The sequence below is a fragment of the Agelaius tricolor genome, unplaced genomic scaffold (assembly GCF_023055355.1).
Source record: "Agelaius tricolor isolate 1412-34295 unplaced genomic scaffold, bAgeTri1.0.p SCAF_3, whole genome shotgun sequence".
Lineage (NCBI taxonomy): Eukaryota > Metazoa > Chordata > Aves > Passeriformes > Icteridae > Agelaius > Agelaius tricolor.
Genome location: NW_027269263.1, coordinates 4,089,510 through 4,108,715, shown reverse-complemented (window position 1 = coordinate 4,108,715; position 19,206 = coordinate 4,089,510). Strand labels below are relative to the sequence as shown.

Sequence of the window (19,206 nt, the reverse complement as noted above, 5' to 3'; positions counted from 1 at the left end):
CAAGGAGGCCAGCAGCATCCTGGCCTGGACCAAGAAGATCGTGGCCAGCAGGAGCAGGGCAGTGATTGTCCCCCTGTACTGGGCACTGCTGAGGCCACACCTCGAGTGCTGTGTCCAGTTCTGGGCCCTTCACTTCAGAAGAACTTTTTTGGTGCTGGAGCAAGTCCATATTGTGGCAATGAAACTGATGAAGAGTCTGGACACAGAAGGAGTAGTTGAGGGAGCTGGGGCTGTTTATCCTGGATTAAAGGAGGCTCAGGGGAGACCTTGTGGTTCTTCACAACTCCCTGACAGGAGGGTGCAGCCAGGTGGGGGTCTGGCTCTTCTTCCAGGCAACAGGGACATGACGAGAGCACACAGTCATAAAGTGCCAGCTTAAGGCTTGGGTTGGGCACGAGGAAGAACTTCTTTACAGAAAAATAATTGGGCTGCCCAGGGAGCCGGGGGAGTCATGGTCCCTGGGGGTGTTTACGAAAAGAGTGGACATGATCTAGACAACATCGTGGTGTCCGGCCACAGGCCGGATCCGATATCTCAGAACTCTTTCCCCACGGATTCCAGGAATCTGTTCCCGGGAGGGAGGGGGGGGGATGACCCCGGTCCCGGGCCCCGCTCCGCTCCCGGTGCGGCTGCGCGTCCTCGGCGCCGCCTCCTCCGTGCGCGGCCCGGCCCGGCCCGGGCCCGCCGCGCGTCCTTCCGGCCCCGGGCGCGCAGCCGCGGCGGCGCCTCCCGCATTGGCGGCGGCGGCCTCGTGCGATGGTGACGCCGTAGGGCCGGAGGAGGCGGCGGCCGGGCCGGGCGGGCGGCGGCGGCGGCAGCGGCGGCCGCGGGACGGGGGCGGCGGCGGCAGCACCTCCGCCGGCCGTTGCCAGGTGAGCGAGCGCCGGGGAGCCGCGGCCGCGCTCCGCTCCGCGGGGGCTGCGCGGCCCGGCCGCCGCCCGCGGGGCCGGGGCTGCCCGCCCGGGCGTGCGGCCGCTCTTCGGGGCGGCGGGAGGGACCCGCGGCGGGAGGGCGGGCGGGCGGCCTGCGCTGGTGCCGCTGCTGGCGGGGCGGGAGGCGGGCGCTGGGCGCTGGCCGGGCCGCGCCGGGCCGTGCCGGGCTGGGCCCTGCGGGCGAGCGGAGCCCTCAGGCAGCGAGTGCGCTCGGGGCACGGCGGAGCACCGGGAATCGCCGGCTGCGGGAGGAGGCTTGGGGCCAGTGGAGCGCGCTAAGTGGGTCAAGAGCACCGTAAGTGGGTCTTGTTTATAGCCTTCCGTGCACTTGTTGCTTGTGAGGGCAGGGAAATCTGCTGCTGCGCCTGAAAGCTTCTTACGGAGCCAATAGAAGTAATAATTCCTCCGCTTGCACAGTATGGGAGCCCTTTTTGACAGCAGAGTGTTTTTAAGTGCTTGTATCTATAAACACTGGAGTTACCGACAGTAGATAATGTAATATAAATATTTGATATTAGGGTAAGCACAGTTTGGGTATTCTCAAGTGGCATCAGAAGAAACTTTTAAAAAAGTTCTGTTGTTTTGTTTTTTTTTTATTCCTGAGAGAATCAGGTGTTCTCTTGTTTGCTTGGGATGAGCAACAAAGACGTTGAAACATATGGTAATCGGCTGGAAAACAAAGAAGAGATGACAGCTGTTGTTCTTTGCCGGGGTTTTCAAGCAGTGTTAGTTTCTTCTTGTGCTTGTCTTAGCCTTACAAGTCAGATGATTTTATGGCTTCCGTGGATGTGTGGGCATTTGTTTTGAGAAAACCATTAATATTAAATTAGAACTTTTTTGTTGTTGTTGTTTTACGGGCTTTGTCACTTTGTGTATGTAAACTATCACGCACTTGTCACACAGCAGAAAAGCTTTTAGATGTTACCTCTCGTTTAAAGAAACTTTGTGTTCTTCAATGCAGCATTGAAGCTTTTCAGGCGGCTGAATTGTCTTGTGTATCACTACCGTGTTGTGTATTTTTAAAAATGGATCGAATTTTATGAAACTGGCCAGGCCCTCTGGGCAAAGCCTTCTTGGCATAATCTGGTTTTGAGCTGGTGTCTTAGAGTGTAATTTAAACTCCTGTTTTCACTCCCTTGCTGTAGTCAGTGTCAGGGAGTATCGAATTTCTGGCTTCATCCTGGCTCTGGGCTTCACAGGTCTGTTCTGGAAGTCAGTGAAGAGCTGTGTGCTGCACAGCACTCAGAATTGTAAAAGTCCTCAGAGTCCTTTTTGTAGTATTTCAGTGTGGAGGTGCTTGTTTGCTGCAGAACCTTACTGAGACTACTTCAGATTTACTCTGTTACAGCAGTTACAGCTGCTGTAACAGAGGAAAACATGTTTGGGATCAACAAAAGTAGGCGTTGTGTCTTGGAGTTATGGGTGCAGCACGATCATGAAACATGGCCAGTTTTCCTTGTTATCTTTGGCTGTGACCTAGCCTTGTTTATAGGAGAAAGGAAGTTTGTGTTATGAGTTCCTTTTTTTTTCTTTTCCTGTAGGGTTGCCAGCCACTTGCAGTTATGATTTCCTGCTGTGGTGTTTGCATTATAGGGATAACTTATTAATAATGTGTGAACTTCATCTGTTCTGTGACACTTAAACCTGCAAGAAGACTATAAGTATGTGTTAGTAGGCAACCTTAAAGGAAGTCATTGTTGTGTTGGGAGTGTAAGATTAGTTGCTACAATACAGAAATTATTCCCTTGTCTGAGCTGACAACTAAATATGGTTGTGAATAAGGTTGTTGGCAGCTTTGCTGTGAAAGCCATGGAGGATAGTTGCTAATGTGGAAAACTGAATCAGAATAAGTGATGGAGGAGCTAAAAGCTGCATCCCAACCTAGCCCAGGTTTTCAAAATGATGCTTTCTGAGCATAAATCAGATCTGAAAACATAACGTGGTGTGAAGGACAAGAGTGTATTTTTGGCGTACTTCAAGCAAAACCTTTCATGGTGAAAATTTCTCCAGCAGATTCTTATATATTATATGTATATTCTCAAATATAGATTTAAAATGCCATGCATATAGAAGCTTAAATTGTCTTGCAGAGACAAGAGAGCCAGACCCATGGGGCTTTCCATCACTCCATACCCCTGATGGACCTGAATCGGTGCTGTTGAGCTGGTGACATTGCTATGAGTGTGGCAAGAGGCTAGTGACCAGTGGCTCTGGCAGTGTGGATGGGATTCAGACTGAAAGCCTGACTCCTGGACACAGGATTAGGAGGCTGAGCTTTGGAAAGCCTGTGCTTGCTCTAGGCAAGTGTTTCTGTAGATCTGTGATGAAGGAAAAGTAATGGGAATTGGCAGGGCATGTAATGCCAGTGATTTTAATGCTGGGATCTCTGCTGTTATCTCATGTCTTCAGTTGCATGTTCAAGGAGCTGTGTCAAGCATTCATGTACAAAAGATACTCAATATTAGGCACTAAAAATTTTGCAAGTTTTTTGGGTTTTGGATTGCATAACCATATTGTCCAAGGCACTGTGCAGAGCAGCAAGGCTTGCTTTCGTCAGTGGACATGCTATTTGTGCATGGGGGAAATCTTGATAAGGAAACTTCAGGAGGTCGTTGGATTATTATGCCATCAGCAATTCAAAATCTTGAACAGAAGTAGTTCTGAAATGGAAATAGCAGTTTTGAGTGTTTATGATTTGAAAGTGTCTGTCTGAGTCATTCAGTGACTTTTCTGACAGACGGTGTTGGTAGATTTGAAAAGACGTTAAGGTGGTGATTAGGAAAAAATGTTTGGGACAGCGTTTAAGGGGAGGACTATTAAACTATTGTTTTCTGAGAGAACTTGTTTTAAATGCTTTGTCTTCTTACAAGACTTATTTCAGCTGGTTGTGCTTAACATGGTGACTGTCTGCCTCTGCTTTTTGAAGCACTCTGTCAAGAGAAGTTTAACAAAGAAACTGGTTTTCAAAAATTAAGAATATGGAAACAAATAAGATCCTAGCTCCGATTCTTCAGGAAACTGATTCCTGAAAACATTTTCAACTTTCATTTGTTTATTTGAATATGCTCCTACTGCTGGAACATTTGACTGTTGAAGTAGGATGTTGCAGGTCAGTGTGTAAGCTAATAGGAAGCGGGAGGTGAGTTGTTTTCACATAGTTCCTGTTACAGAGCTTTGAAGAGAGCAACCTCCTGCCTTCTGGGTTGTGGAGTGTGAGATGCAGACTTGCACCATCATGTAACTGTAAAATTGAGCTTGCCCAGTGATCACGTATATTTCCTGGAAAGTTTGTCTCAATGGTTTGACATAAAAAAATATAATCTTAGCCCAGCTTGACGATGAGCCTGAAGGTTCCCTTTCAGGACAGGGTGACAGCCTTTCTGTTTGCTGAGGGCTGCTCACCACCTTGGCACGGGGCAGCTGGTGAGGTGATAAGCAGGCAGCCTCTCTCAGGAAAGGAGGTGCCACACTGCTTGTGCTGTTGCTACTTGATTTGAGAAACAACAAAGAACTTGAAGTGAGTTGGCAAAGGTAAGGTGCTCAGAAATATGAAAAGCAGATATGATATGTTTAAATAGTATTTTGATTTCTGATTTAACATGATTGCTCATGTATTCTGGAGTTGCAGGTCTCTGCTGCTCTGTTGGTGGAGGAGAGGGTCTCTTTTTCTGACCAGGCAGGATTCTTTGTACTTCTGTGAACTGCACGTGTGTCAGTGATTTTGGGACGTCTCGGGGCTGTCCTGTGGTTAAATTGACTGCAGAAAGGGTTCTTCAAACATATATGTGGATGTAAATTTCACAGGACACAGAATTGTTAGTGTAGAAAAATTTGCTGCAGGGTTCAGATGGATTTCAATAGCTGTGAAAATGCTCTGGAGTCTGCTGGGATGTGCCAGCTGCTGTAGCTCTCTGTGAACAGGACTAATTAAGCCCTTGTGAGAACAGAAAATAGTCAGGCACTATTTACAGGAGGGAAGTGTTGGAACAGGCAGAGCTGTAATCATTGGCTGTGAGGTACCTTTAGACAGCAGTAGGCAAGAGAGTAGACAATTTACTTGCAGAATGGGCTGAAAGTCATATCTGAATACTCAGTGTGGATATTTCAGTGTTCTGCCAGCACATCTGAGTGCATTGCAAACCTGCTACAGGAAAGGCTACTTCCTTTTTTGGTTGTTTTTGCCCTGTTTTATTCTCTTCTTTCTGCTAGTATTTAATCTCAAAATGGTAAATGTTCATGTTTCTCACCTAATGGTGAAAACCAAAGGTACACCAGATATAGATGTCATAATGTTACAATGTTGCATGCATTTGAGTAGATCCTGTGAGAGTCCAGCTGTCTGCCAGAGTGGTTTGTTCTTGTGAAATGGTTGTTTTTCTAATCATCTGCATATATTCAAAGATCATCTGCATATATTTAAAGATAAGGTGTCACTAGGCTGCTTCATCACAAGTACACCAAAAGCAATTTCTCATATCTGTTCATGTAGTTTTTCTCCTTCCTAACCAAATTAAATGCTCTTTTCCTCCAGCATGTTGGTTCCATCTGCTTAGAGGATTGCAGAGACTGCCATTCTTTGTTTGAAGCCAAGGTCAATTGTGCTGCTCTGTTTGGGTGTAGAAGATGGCAATTTATGTGCTGTGGAATTTTTTAGGAGATCACTGGATGTGTTAAGCAGTTCTACAACTTCTAGATGATAAGGGTAATTTTGCTGGTAGGAGCCTTCAGTGGGCTTTTCTCTGTTTTAATGATAGCATTCTGGCAAGGTTCCTGTTTTAGCTTCTTACTGATGGATTTTTTTTACTTGTCAAGTTTGATTTTTCTCAAAATGTTGTCATAAGTGTGTGTTAGTAAATTGGATGTTTATGGATATTTGAGTAACAGGCTGTTCCTTGAGGGAACGAGCCATGGGCCTTCCTGCTATAGGAAATATTTTCTTCATGTAATTCCACAGACTTCATTGAAGGCCCTTACTTGTGCTCCTTTGATTTCTTGTTCAAACTGTTTGGTAGGTGATACTAGATTTTGGGAGGTGTAACCATGATAAGGACTTCAAGATCCCATATGTCTGTCCATTGTTTCTGTTTATTGTAAAATGCAGAACTTGTGATGGAAATGAGATAGTTGAAGGATAGCAGTAAAAGCCGGTTTTTGAGAGCAAATACCAACTCTGGCTACTTAGATTAAATCTGAATGGTGGTAAAATTCCATAAGTTAAAGATTAACTCTTGCCTGTACTAGAACTGTATCCACATCTCCTGGGCAGCAGTGGGAGCTGTGTGAAAAAGCCACGCAGTGCAAAGATGAGTATAGCTGAGCCTGGCTGTGTGTCAGTCCTGAGAGTCCTGGCAGGCTTTTAGCTGCAGGGAGAGGGATTTCAGCATTTGGAACAAGGAAGTGGCTGGCTAGTGGGGCTTGGGATGAAGAGTCACATGCATTTCAGCATCTCTCAGCTGACAGCTTAGGTATGGTTTTGCCATGAAGAACACTGCACTGCATTTCCTGGTGGGCTGCTCCTGAGACTGAGCAGTTACCATTCCCAGGTGTAAACTGAAGAATTCACTTTTTCTGCTTTCTTCCCTAATGCTTTAATTTATGTGTGGATGGATCTCCATGGCTGGTGGAATTTGTGGGCATGTATTACTTAGACAAATACTAAAGCTGTGGAGGTAAGTTAGTGGTGGTGGAATCTGGTACCTCCAGAAGTTACGAGATGATACAGCCAATTTGCTTGTGAAGAACAATGTGCTTTGCAAATTGTGTTAGTTGAAGAATTATTTGTGTGTCTGTGTATTCTCTAGAATGGCATATGGCATCGCAAGGCTGGTCACAGCAATGTTGCGCTGTTCTCAATATTAATCTTTTAGGCAAATAGTTTTTTGTTTTAATGGAACATGATTGTAGAAATAAAAGTAAGAGCCTATTCATAATTTTTATTAAAGTAGCTATGTGACAAAGTGCCAACTATTGGCTTTCTGCCTGCTGTACCTTCAGTGGGGAACAAAATGGATTATTTCTGAGGTGAGTGTTCTGAGAGTTGAGAAAAGCATAACAAAGTCAACAAAAGCTTTACTTAGTGGTTTTCTGACCTTTATATGCTCCAAGCTAGAAGGAGGATGCTGAAAAAGGCTTGTGTCATGGTTATCTTAATGTCCATGGTTAAGTGCAACTGCTCTTTGACTTCCTGCTCTGTGACATTTTAATAATTGGCAACCATGTGAAATCTGCAGCATTACAGAAATAGTTCAATAAGAGTTGTCTTATAAAAATCCTTTCCTTTTTATGAGCTTCACTAATGTGGGGAAGGAAGTTGCTAGGTATCTTAGGCTTGATTTGTAAGGTATTTCTCAAGGGGCAATTTTCAAATACATTTTTGGTATAGAAGAGGAAATTTAAATATAAATACGCTATTATTTAAATATAAATACATACCAATTATTTGTTCTCTTTTTAGATCATCTCCCAGAAACACAGAGTGTGATTTGCTAAAGCCTCATTTCCCTCTGTTAGGATTTTTCATAGGTGTTTCTTCTGGTGTTCTTATATCAACCAGGACTGTAAAGAAAGAAGGTCAATAATAAAATGTTAAAACTTTCTGGGTTACAAAAGAAATCTTTGATTCAGCAGGAAGTGACTTGTTGCTAAAGTATCTGAGGCGGTGTCTATTGGTTTTAGTTATTTTGTCTCTAAAACTCTTCTAATTTAGCCTTGAACCTATGCTCTAGAGTTTAAGGGTAGGATGTATTCTGTCTTGAAGGCAACCCCAGTTTTAAGTTAAGCTTATCCCTGATGGGCAGCAAGAGAAGCTGACCAAGTTTCAGAGGCCTGGCATAACTGTTTGTGTCCCAAACACCCCAGCAGCATGTGATGCTGCTGAAAATGCCAGTTGTGCCAACTGATTTGGAAGGACTTCAGGGTGCAGGTCAGTGTGGGCAAAGGGAGGGGGCGTACAAGACTGTCACAGATAATGCTCCACAATCTCAAGTACCCAGATAAGGTCAGGGTTGATGCAGCAGTACAGCTCTGCAGGACTGTGAATAACCAGGCCACGTGTTGGGTTGGGGGCAGCAGAGCCTTAAAATGCTGTTGGAAAGGTGGCACAAGATGCTCTCAAAGCACATTGGTTTTTCATTCCTCCCTGTAAGCCCTTTCCAGCTGACTTTTTCTGGACTGGTTAACTGGATCAAACAGCCCCTTGTTACACATCACAGTAAAGTCATTGTGAGAAACAAAGCATGATCACAGAACCCATGACTGTTTTTCTCTGAAAACTCATGTCTTGGCTCTGCTTCAATAGTTCATTATTGTACAAGTGCCTGAGGGCTTATCTGCCTGCAAGACTCACATGAGTGTTTTCTGCAGGCTAAGGCCATCCTTGAAAAGGCACAATTCCACATTCCTGTTCTTTTAGCAGTAAGTGTGATGTGTCCAGTAGCTCTTGTACTACCACTGGAAATCACATTACATTTTGAGAGGCTATCACCTGTAGACATTAAAACTTCCTTAAAGCTCTGCTTCCTTCTTGAAGATCCTGTTTTGAGGTAACACTTTCTCATTTGAAGCACAAGGGACTCGTGAATTGGACAGTAATGGAAGTAATGTCTTTGTAATAAATGAACAGTTCATAAACATGTTATTTGTTACGACATTCAGAGTCACAGGTAACAGTGGTGCTATTTGGGGTTGACCAAAGCATAGTTGCATAATTCCTATGGTAGAATGACATTTAGTCATGCTAATGATGGAGCAATTGAGAATTGCTGGCACTTAAAATTAATTACTAGGCAAACATAAAAAGGAAAGGTGGGGACTATACTCATTGCTGCTGCTTGCATCTGAGACTGCTTCTTCAGGGGATGTGACAGGTGATGGACCAGTACCAATTTATTGTGCTGCTTATGGTGATCCAGTTGCTAAGCAAACATGCAGGATGTGTATGTTAAAACTGCTTCTCTTCAGGGCTTGCCCAACAGTCTTTATTCATCTTTGAACTTTTGATTTGTTTGTACTGAAATCTTGGATGGTCTGGTAAGTTGTCTAGAGAATTGATTATATTAGGAAGCAAGTGGTCTGCTAGTGAAAACCAATTCTGCTTTCTGTTGGAAATGTTGAATAAGGAAGCCATGCAACTGGGGAGGTTTCAAACTGTTGGATGTGAGGTTTTGTATAGAAATATTACCAGCACTCAGTGTACATAATGTGGTGTGTGTAATGTTGGAGCCAGATTTTCTGGCTGGTGTACTACTTGCAGTATGGATGAAGTAGGTTGTATAAATTACAAGCCTTCCCTCCTCCACTGGAGTGCAATGAATGTCAGATTGAAGCTGTCATGCTGGTGCTTTACAACTCCAGTGACACAGGATCCTAAGATAAACTCAGCCTTCATTTAGGGAAATTTTTAGCCTTTAACAACATGCCATGAAGTGAAGCAGAGAAAATGGAAATGGATTACAGGAAGTCTTCTGCGTTCCTTGCTGTTTTTGTGCTATAATATTTATGTCGTAGAGGATCTCTCCCAAGCTCTGATTTCAAACTCCCATGTGGACCAAAAGCAACATTTTATATGGCTTGACAAAGGTCCCTTTTCACTAAGTTCAAGTGACCTGAGGCAGATTAACATGCAGATTAATGTATTTGACATTAATAAATCAGCTTTAACAAGTACTGAGGCAGAGATTTGTTTGGCAGAGAGTTTGGATAAGATATGGTATTTGGAGTTAAGTTGAACATTTTGTAGAGAATGATATAGTGGAGATGGTTAAAAATTTCCTGCTTTCCTTGGTTTTATGCTGATGCATCTTTATGCAATTTAGCTGTAACTGTGTGGAGTTTAAGTCAGAGTTATCTGGGTGAGTGAGCCTACAAAAATGGAAGGGTGTTAATTTAGATGAATGCATGCATTTTGTCATCCAGTGTGATGTAAATGTTTACAAGCTGCTGCATAGGACACATACTCTTTGGATGTTTTTCCCTCTCTATATAAATTAATTAGTTTTGTTTTCTTGGAGAAACAGCCTTCATGTTGATTACACATCTTTCTTGTAGGAATCTTGGACTGTAACCTTCCCAAGCTTGAATACAAACATCAAGAGCCAGGGAGGAATTTGAGGCTGCCTTCCTCACAGGTAGCACAGCTGTTTGTCAAGAGAGCAGGTGTGTTGGGGAAAATTATTGCAGTGGTTTTGATAACTGCTGTGTGTTGCTCCATGTGGAAGGTACAAGATCTGTCTGTTTCGTTGTTCTCTGTTGTATTTCTCAGAAATGAGGCTTATGAGAAATTTGAATGTTTCTGTAACAGGGTGATAGTGTGTGACAAGTGAGGCTTCCAGATTGGAGTTGATTGTTGAAGTGAGCTGCAGGAGAATATAAACCAGTCAGAGACAGGACTGGAATATGTCATTCTTTTCCCCTTCAAGAGGAAAACTGTAGCAATGAATTTTTCAATTTGTTTGTTTTTCAATTTTGTCAGTTAGGGTTTTGTTTTTTTTTTTTTGGTTTTTTTTTTTTGTTTTTTTGGTTTTTTTTTTTGTTTTTGTTTTTGTATGGGGTGGCGTTTTTTTGGTTCGTTTTTTCTTTTCCATTTGCACCTACTGTTCTGACTTTTGTCAGTGGAAATCAGTGACATCAAATTGCTGTGTGACAGTTTAAACACTATCTCTGAAAGAAGTTAAAAATCATAGTTAACAGATTTTATCTAATCTGTATGTAAGAACAAAAATTAGGGCATACTGAGTGTTCTGATTTCTTCAAGTCTCTGGAAAAAAGCAAGTTAATTTCATTGAAACTTGAAATTCCAGGGGAGATATAATATAAACTAGTAAAACTACCTCTGGCTCAGGATTCTGCCTTCACAGTGGAGTTGCTGCTTAGCCTTCTGCCTCCTGAGACTCTCTGAGCACCCTCTTGTGTGTAATCCAAGCAGGCTGTGTGATACCCACCCTGCCTCCAAGCCCTGCTGCAGAAACATCTTTATGTTCTGGTGCTTCACTCGCTCAGTTTTCCTCCCCCTGTGTGTCACCCGTGCTCAAAGTGACAGGATCTCCCCGAAGCAGAGAGACCCAGCAGCTTTGGGCTGGTTGTGCTCAGCAGGCTGTGGGCAGTGTGGGAGCTGTGCCTGGCTGTGTTCATGGCACAGGTCACTCAGGATGAAATCCTGACATGAGGCTGCCACATGTGCCAGGTTGCAGCACCTCTAACTGAGCCTTTGACTGTGCTCTGTCCCTGACCTTTCTGGTTGTACCCTTTGAGTCTGAAACCTGGCCAAGCTGCAGGGCCACCCAGCCAAGCTGGCCATTCAGGGGAGGAGGCACAAACCTGGCAGCCACAGGGCTTTTCTTTCCCCTTGTCCTCTTATGTAAGACCCTGGCCAGAGGCTCTCGGGGTAGTGCCTGCTGGCTTCTTGGATTCCTGTTGGTATTCTTAGGGTGCTTTGCCTGCTGTCCCTAGGAAATTCTCTGTTTCAGCCCTCATCCTTTCTTCTACACAGTTTTTGTTTTCTGTCTCATAATAATTTGACTTCCTTCCTGTTTTATTTTGTTAGTATGCATCAGGCCCTTTGCTGTCCTTCCTCAGAGAGAACTCTCTTTTAGAGAGGTTTTAGTGAGGATGTCCTTCCCCAAGGAAGAAAATAGCTTCTAAGCAGGAATGTGCAAGCAACTTAAAACAGACATGCACTGGTATTCAGAGGGATTTTTAGAGCTAAAGGTGGCTTCATGTGCTTGATGGATTTACACTGCATATTTGTCCATTTTCCTTGTGGATCCTCATTCTGTAGCAAAATGTTCCAAGGTTTGCCTATCGCTATGTCATAAATGAATTTTTTGTGTTTGAGGTCACCCAGGCTGATCTGCTAACTCTGTGTGACCTTACCTTGGCTGATGGGCAGTGGTTGGGATCTTCATGTTTCTTATTGCTGTTTGGGGTGGTGCTGTTGTAGACACAAACGTTAGGAAACCTGTGCTTTGTTGAAATCTTAACTGCAGTTTTGAGTGGTCACCTCTGGTTCCACATAAAGCTTTCTTTCCTGTGACAAACAAAACCTTCTCTCAAATAACTTAGTAAATGTGTAAAATGTAAAACTTACAAAATATTACACATTAACTAACGCATATTAAAAATAGATACTGGATTTTGTATTTCTTAAGTTCAAGGCTTGTTTCATTTCTTACTTGTTTACTTAGCTACAGCTGCTTGCTTATCTGCATAGGTCAGGGCTTGCCTGGTTATCTGGGCAGGTTGAAGGTCTTCCAAGGTTTTCCTTCTGCTTTTTTTCATGTATTAAATTCACAGCACTGCTTATTGACTTTCTTAGGACTTACAGCCTGGCAGTGTCTCCTTTTTTTTCCAAAATCATGTGTGCCACTACTGTACTGTCAATGCTGGAAGAGCCTTTCATGCTTTCCATGATGGTGTACCTGGGGATACAAGTGGGTAAGGCAGTGGTTTTGCTCTGTATGCGTTTGCTCTGTTTGGCCCCCTGTATGGAGTTCTCAGCCAGAGGACTCAGCTGAGAACATCTTTGGCATACAAATTAGTGGCTGGCTTCTCTATGTAGCTCTCAGTCTCTGCTGGGAAGCTTGGCCTGTGTCTTCTGTCTGTCTGTCTTTCTGTGCACATCAGGTGAATCTGAAGACCTGTGTTGCATCTCGGTCACAACACCCATTGATACAGTAGCTTGTCTTCACATCAAAATTACATTAGATTATTTTTCTTACAGAGAGAGAACAATCTCATCCTAGAAACAGCTCCTTTATTTGCTAACTCCGTTGACAGTAGGTGTTGTCAGCCTAAGGTATTTTTTACTTCTTTGCAGAACAGTTTATCTGTGTAGTTTTACATGTATTAACACCCCTTACAGATGCAGTTGTTCAAGAGTACCTTCAGTAAGTATTTGGAAACTAGGACATATAACTATTCAGTAGTTTGCTGACCCAGTTCTTGCTTTCTGCTCGTGTTCCTTGTCTGGGCCCTTGTCCAGGAAATCAACTGAAATTCCTACCCTTCCTACTCTAAGGTTTGTGAAGGCTTATCGACTTGGCCATGTTTCCTTCCTGTTTTTAAAGTTTCTTAAAGCAATGGAGTGTCTGCTGTGATATCTAGAGATTCTTTCTGCAGACAGAAAGCACAGGCAGTGAATGCCAGGCTCACTGGTTTGTGTTTAGGTGCTGTGGTAGGAATGTGTATATGTATGAAAGGCTCTTAGGTGCAAAACAACACTGACAGGTCACCCCAGCACAGAGTTCCCTCTCTGGGCAGAGGATGTTGCCAGTTCAGGTGGCCCATTTAGTTGCTTTTCCTGGGGCTGTTTCAGACCTTGTTATTCTATTGTAATTTTCCTGTAACACTTTGAAGACAACAATGGATGGAGTCTTGCATTCCTTCAGCTTTGTAGTTATGTTCTTGTTTGTGGTCAAAGAGGAAGTGCCCCTTGTGCATGTGTCTGTTTATAAAAGTGGCATGTGTGCAGGTATGGCCTAGAATTTACTGCTGCTACAATGGAAATCTTAACAGTGTGACTTAGTTTTTCTTTCTGAAGTCTGACTAGTGGTTCTAAGAAGAATGTTGCAGTTACATACATGAAAATGTTGCCACATGCAGCTAAAATTGTAACACATGGACTTTTTGGTCTCTGTGATTTATTTTCACCCTTCCATTGGTGCTCTGGGTCTTTAGATCAGCAGCGTTGGACTGCTGGAGAGGGTAACAGAGGTTATCAGCCCTAGGAGTCATTTGTTGGGGGGAGTATGATCTGGATGTTGCCTGTTTCTTTTTCCTCTCTCTAGGATCCACTTGAGTTTCCTTGGTATCTTTGCTAATAGGCTTTTATTCCTCTTTTCTTTCTTCATTGGTCTAAAGCTTCAGGTTATATCTGAATTTATTATATATAGTGCCCTTTATGTATGTGAGGTACAATTTCTTTGTCACCCCTAAAGCCAGGTTTGCCCAGCTGCAGGTCTGCATTTTTTAACTGTGCATTAATGGGTTCTTGAGCAGTGGGGTGTCCTGGTGGCCAGGCTGTGTCCTGTTGCATATCCCATGCCTGTGCTCCTGTGCACTGCATCCTGCTTCTCCACTGTTGGCACGCTGGGCCAGTATTTCTCAACACCACTGTAAATTCCTCTTTCTGTGGAATATAACTAGAGGTTAAATCACACCAAGGTAAACAAGTAAATGGCATCTGGGCAGGTGGAAGAGCTGCTGTCACAGCTGAACTGCATAAAAGCTGAGGTTCTTACAAGAAGCCTGCTAGACCTCAGCCCTGGCCTTGCGGCTCAATGGGAGCACAGGGGCTCCTGCTGGCATTGCTGCATTCACAGGGCTCCATGGATATGGTTTCCCCTCGTTCCATGTCCCCACATCCCTGCAGGTCACTTGCAAGTCTAGGAAGGGTGTTGCTGACCCTCTTATGACTCCAGGCTCTCGAGCAGGAGTAAATGACCCTGCAGCAATCCTGCCTAACCTTGCCTTGTGGGGAGCTGTGTGGGTGGGAGGGCAGCCAGTGGTGCTTAACTGTGAGGTACATCCAGCATTGCTTACTGGGAGTGCTTCACATAATGCTGTGTTTTCTTTTGTGAATTTCATAATTAGAGTAAATGCTGCATTCTGCACATGATTAAGGCAACCTGGGTGTCTAATTTCAACTTTTTCTGTTTATGTGAAATTAAGCCTTTATTCTTGTTTTGTAATAAGAGATTTTCGTAAGTGTAAACTTTGTATCTGTTTCCCCGGAGGATTTTTTTGCTTAATCTGCTGTTGTTGGAGTTTTATGTTGGAAATTATCTTCTGTAAATACTTTGACAGAAAAAAATAATCTTTATTTTCCTGTATTGGTGCTGATTGTCACTAATCCAGTGTTACAGCCAGTCCTCATTGTGCTTAGCAAGCAGTGTAGCTCTGTTACAAAGGGTGGATGGCAATTACATGCTTCCAAGTAGAGACACAATATTTTTTTTGCACTGAAAGTATTAAAAGATAGGTGCTCCTCATTGCCCAGTTCATTTACAGCATTTTTTTTTTCAATTCCATTGTGTGTTTGGGGGGTTTTTCTGGTTTTGAGGTGTGGTGGTTTTTTTGGGGGGGCTTTTTGTTTTTTTTGAGTTGAAGGAGATGTGGATCACACACATACACACACCCCATCCTTATTCCAAAATGATTGTCTGAATGCACCAACAAGTGGTGTTAAATCATGGAAGACATCTAACATGTATATTCACAGAATGTTTCCTGATTACTTGTAAGTTAACATGAGCATGTTCATGATCTTAAACTGTTTCAGTCTTAGAATTTACACTGGGATAGCTGTACTGGTTAGACCACACACTGCAGTAAAAACCTCTGTGGAGAACACAGTGGTACTAGCAGAAAGTGTTTTGGTCAAAGAAACCACAGCAAGATGACATTTTGTGTGAGTCTCTTAGTCTTGGGCCTGCAAGTGTGTTTTGAGTTCAAGCTACAGCCCTACTTCATTTTCACAGTATTCTCAGTATAAGGAGGCTTGGGTGTTTTGAAATCTTTCCTTAGTCATAGGACAGTAGAAAGTAAAAGATTAACTTAACATTTCTGCTTTTAAATTGCATCACTGGTGTCTTATGATATCAGCGTCCTTGGTCTTGTTTCAGAATTCAAGATGAGCTATGTTACCAGGAAATAAATTTATATCTGAAGGAGTGGCACTAAATGTAGAGAAGACTAAATGTTCACATCAGCTTCTCCTAATTCTCAACAGTATTTGTCTTTTAAAACCAAAATGATTCTCTGGCTATTGCATTAAGGAAGTAAAGTAGTTAATAAGTAGCCTTACCTGGTTTTATGTGGAACTTCAGCCACTTGACTAAATCTGCTTCTAATTGGCATAAATTGGATGCAGTCTAGTTATGGTGCATCTGCTTCTTTTCCTTGAATTTTGGTTGTTAAGAAGGAATCTGAAAGATGATGCACCACTTTTTTTGATCATAGACTGATACAATTCTGTGGATGTGGATGCTGTTTCTACAGTGTTCCTGTAGCATTTTTGCTACAGACAAGTAGCAACTTTTCAATTGTCTGACTTGTGGCAAACAAAAACATTATGGCTTTTGAGGAAAGGGATATGTGCTGTTTTCAGCTGGAGAATGCCATTGCTGAGGGCAAATGAAGCAGTGACTTTGCTTCATGCTTATTTTTTTACTAATATGGGAGTGGAAACATTTTGCAAACCTGACCTGTCAGCCACAAAACAAAACACTGATGAGCAAGCTCACAACCTTATGAGTAAAGATGATCAATAAAGTTAGAGAGCAGGTGCTTCCAAAAACTGGAAAGAGTGTTGTCATCTTTTTCCAACCTGGCCTCTATTAAAATGAGTGATCTTGGTAAGGTGATGGTTTGCTGTGCTAGGTGTGGTCTGCCCCTGGTCAACAGGTTGTAATAAAGACCATGATGAGTACATTTATAACAATTAAAGGTTAGGGCCAACTGATAACTGCCAGTTTTTCATAGGTTAGGATAAAATATACAGTGAAACCTTTGGGGGTGGAGTGCTGCCCTTGGGCACCTTGTCCAGGCTGTTTGCCCAGCAGTGCTTTGAGCCACTGCAGTTCATGTGTGTGACAGCATTTCATGGCAAATGATGATCTCGTCCCCCTCCACTGGTTAATGTTTTTCCACAGGCACCTGGAAGGGCTTGTGACAAGCATCAGAGTGCCTGTGGAGTGGGCAGCTGGCAAAAGTGGAGCTGTTTGTTGCCCAAAGAGGGGAAAGTGGAGCTGCCCCCTCTGTGCACCAGCCAGGCCTTCAATCTGCACACCTGAATAAAGAGATGTGCACTAAGAAGCACTGAAGGCAGCACTCTCCTAATGACTGCTGTTGGAAGTTTGCAGCCTGAAATGTGCATATTCCTCTTTGGTTTTAAAAGCATGGCTGCAGTGTTTGTTTTTATATAATTGCTCCAGGCCTTGGAGCATTTTCTGGAGCAGTAAAAGATCTTGGTTCAGTTTTTAGAGATTGAAACCCAGGCTTCCTAGGAGGAAGGGTAGGGGTATGCTTACCTATGGATTGCTGCTGTCTTGCCCTTTGCATTCCCATGCAAAGATTCTCTCTGTAGAGAGGTTAAAGGAAGTAACCTCAGTTTCATGGTGTAGCTCTGCATTTTAGTGCCTGCTCCAAATACTTTGGCTTCTTCATCTTCACCCAACACTTTTGTGAATTGGATGCCCTTGAGGCAGTAAAGTATGTGTTCTGAATTTTCACTGAAGGGGAAAGTGATGTTTAATTTCAGTCTTGCACTTGTAGACAGTCTGTGATCCCAAGTGTTACTAGCATAGAGGAACTGCATCTTTTTGTTGTTGGCAGCCATGAAGCAAGTTGATGTGAGTAGCATGCTGTGGAAATAAAATCATGAAAGAGCAAAAGATGGGATTTTCTCATTGGAGAAACTGAGACATTTAATGAAAAATGAACCAAAAGCAAGTTTTCCTATCTGGGCTGTGGATATTTGTGGAATGTAATGTGAAAAGAACTTGAACTTCTGTTCTCAGTTTTGTACTTCTTTTGTGACAATTCACTTGGTTTTGGTTTATTGAAGAGTAGAACTGATTTACAGCAGTCAACCAGTCTGTAAGGGCTGGACATCGTGCTCTGGGGGTGGGCCAACCTCTGACATAGCTCTTTACTCGGTTAAAAAAATGGGGTCCGATTTGCAGTACAAATTGGACAAATGTTGTAACAATGTAACGGGATCCTCTGAAATGGAAGCATTTCGATAATGCAGGCAGGCTGCTGGCTTGTTCCCTTTCTTTGAATCCAAATGCATCAGAATGTGCTTGATTGTTTGCCTCTGCAGCCTGCTGTGAAATAGCTGGGGCTGAAGTTCCAGTGACAGTTTACAAGTTAAAAAGACAGCTTTTTGGCCACTGACCCTCTGCGGGAGTCTAATCTTTGTTTTGTAGATGCCTCTTTATCTAGGGAAATTACATCAAGAAAAGAGGTGTTGGATTACTTCCTCATTGTTCCTCTTTGTTAAAGATGACCTCCAAAGAATTTTTACAGGCTGATTTGTACTTTTCCTTTAGGGTACATTGAGAAAACAAAGTCTCCTGTGAGAATTTCCTTCCCCTCCCGTTCATACAAACCCTTATTTGCTTTGTTTTTAACTGTAGCTTTGGAATGTTAACTGTGGACGTTTTAATTCCTGAATTGAAAAAGATCAGACTGTTAAATTAAAAAAAAAAAACAAACAAAGGAAGATAAAAGTTCCTTATTTTAAGTTGTTGTTAGAATACTGTTATTGAGGGACAGCTTGTGACAACCAGAAGATAGTAGTAGAAGTGCAATGTGCCAAGAGAGCTGCATTTCAGTTAGTATACCTTATTTCACTCAAGGTAGCCAGAATCAGCTGTTCCACAGGCACAAAAATAGGCTGTGTTCTTACCCCAATCAGTCTGTCCATGGGTTGCAGTGGAAGTGCTCTGCCATTTGTACCTGTGCTGACAGTTCTGGGAAGGGAATTGTGCCTGCTCTGTTACTGAGGCCTTGCCTAAACATCCTGGGATTTGGTGGAGTCTCATTTCAATCAGCTTTGCCATTCCACTGGCATGGTCGTAGCTGTCATGGCACATGGACACAGGCAAGGCAGGTTTGTAGATTCATACAGCTTCCCTTACAAGATTTTTCAGCCACTCAAGCCCTTCATTAAATATTAAGCATTAATGAATGTTCTGAGAAATGTGTAGCCTGAAATTTTCATGACAGTCTTTTGTTCTTTTGATAACTTAAGGTCTGTTAGGGGAGATGAGCTAATCTTAGGAGAAATCACCCACTGTGTATACAATGTTTATGCTGCTTTAATGGCTGCTTTGGGATCTGCAAGGAAAGAGCATGCAGTGGATGCCATTGCCTACCTGAACAGGAAGGTTTCTGCCAGTAGGGCAGTTGAGAGGGGGTTGTAGGGAGAAGCAGTTTTCACTCTTCTTCCAAATACCAGCTACAGCCAGAATTAAATACCTTTTGAGGTTCATTCATGTGCTGCTTACAGGAAAGAGCATACTGACAAGAGTGGAGTACTGGAGAGATTGCTTTGCTTAGGGGTAGTGGGAGGTAGTCTGACCATCCAGGACTGCGTTTTATCCTCAAAAGGGAGTGACAGATCTTTTAAATTTAACTACAAACACTACTGTTAATGTGTTTTCTTTGTTTTACTACCATGTGTCATCATTTAGCTGAGGCAGTAAATCAGCCCTTGAGCCAGGTGAGTTCTGGGAGCTTGGAAGGGCTGCAGTGCTTATCCTAGGGAGTGTCC

General features: G+C 43.1%; 1 protein-coding gene across 5 annotated transcripts in view; it reads left to right on the top strand.

Annotated features, from left to right (window-relative positions):
* Positions 1-710: 710 nt before the first annotated feature.
* The window catches only part of ADIPOR2 (adiponectin receptor 2), a 45,015-nt gene continuing 26,519 nt past the window's right edge, over positions 711-19,206 (top strand). Inside the window, exon 1 of one of the 5 annotated variants that reach the window (XM_071422201.1) lies at positions 711-872. The gene's annotated coding sequence lies outside the window, so the exon portion shown is untranslated. Of the gene's footprint in view, positions 873-1,073; positions 1,228-10,063; positions 10,086-12,259; positions 12,363-12,705; positions 12,724-19,206 lie in introns of those variants that run through there. The other 4 variants (XM_071422202.1, XM_071422204.1, XM_071422203.1 and 1 more) reach the window with 4 other exon arrangements.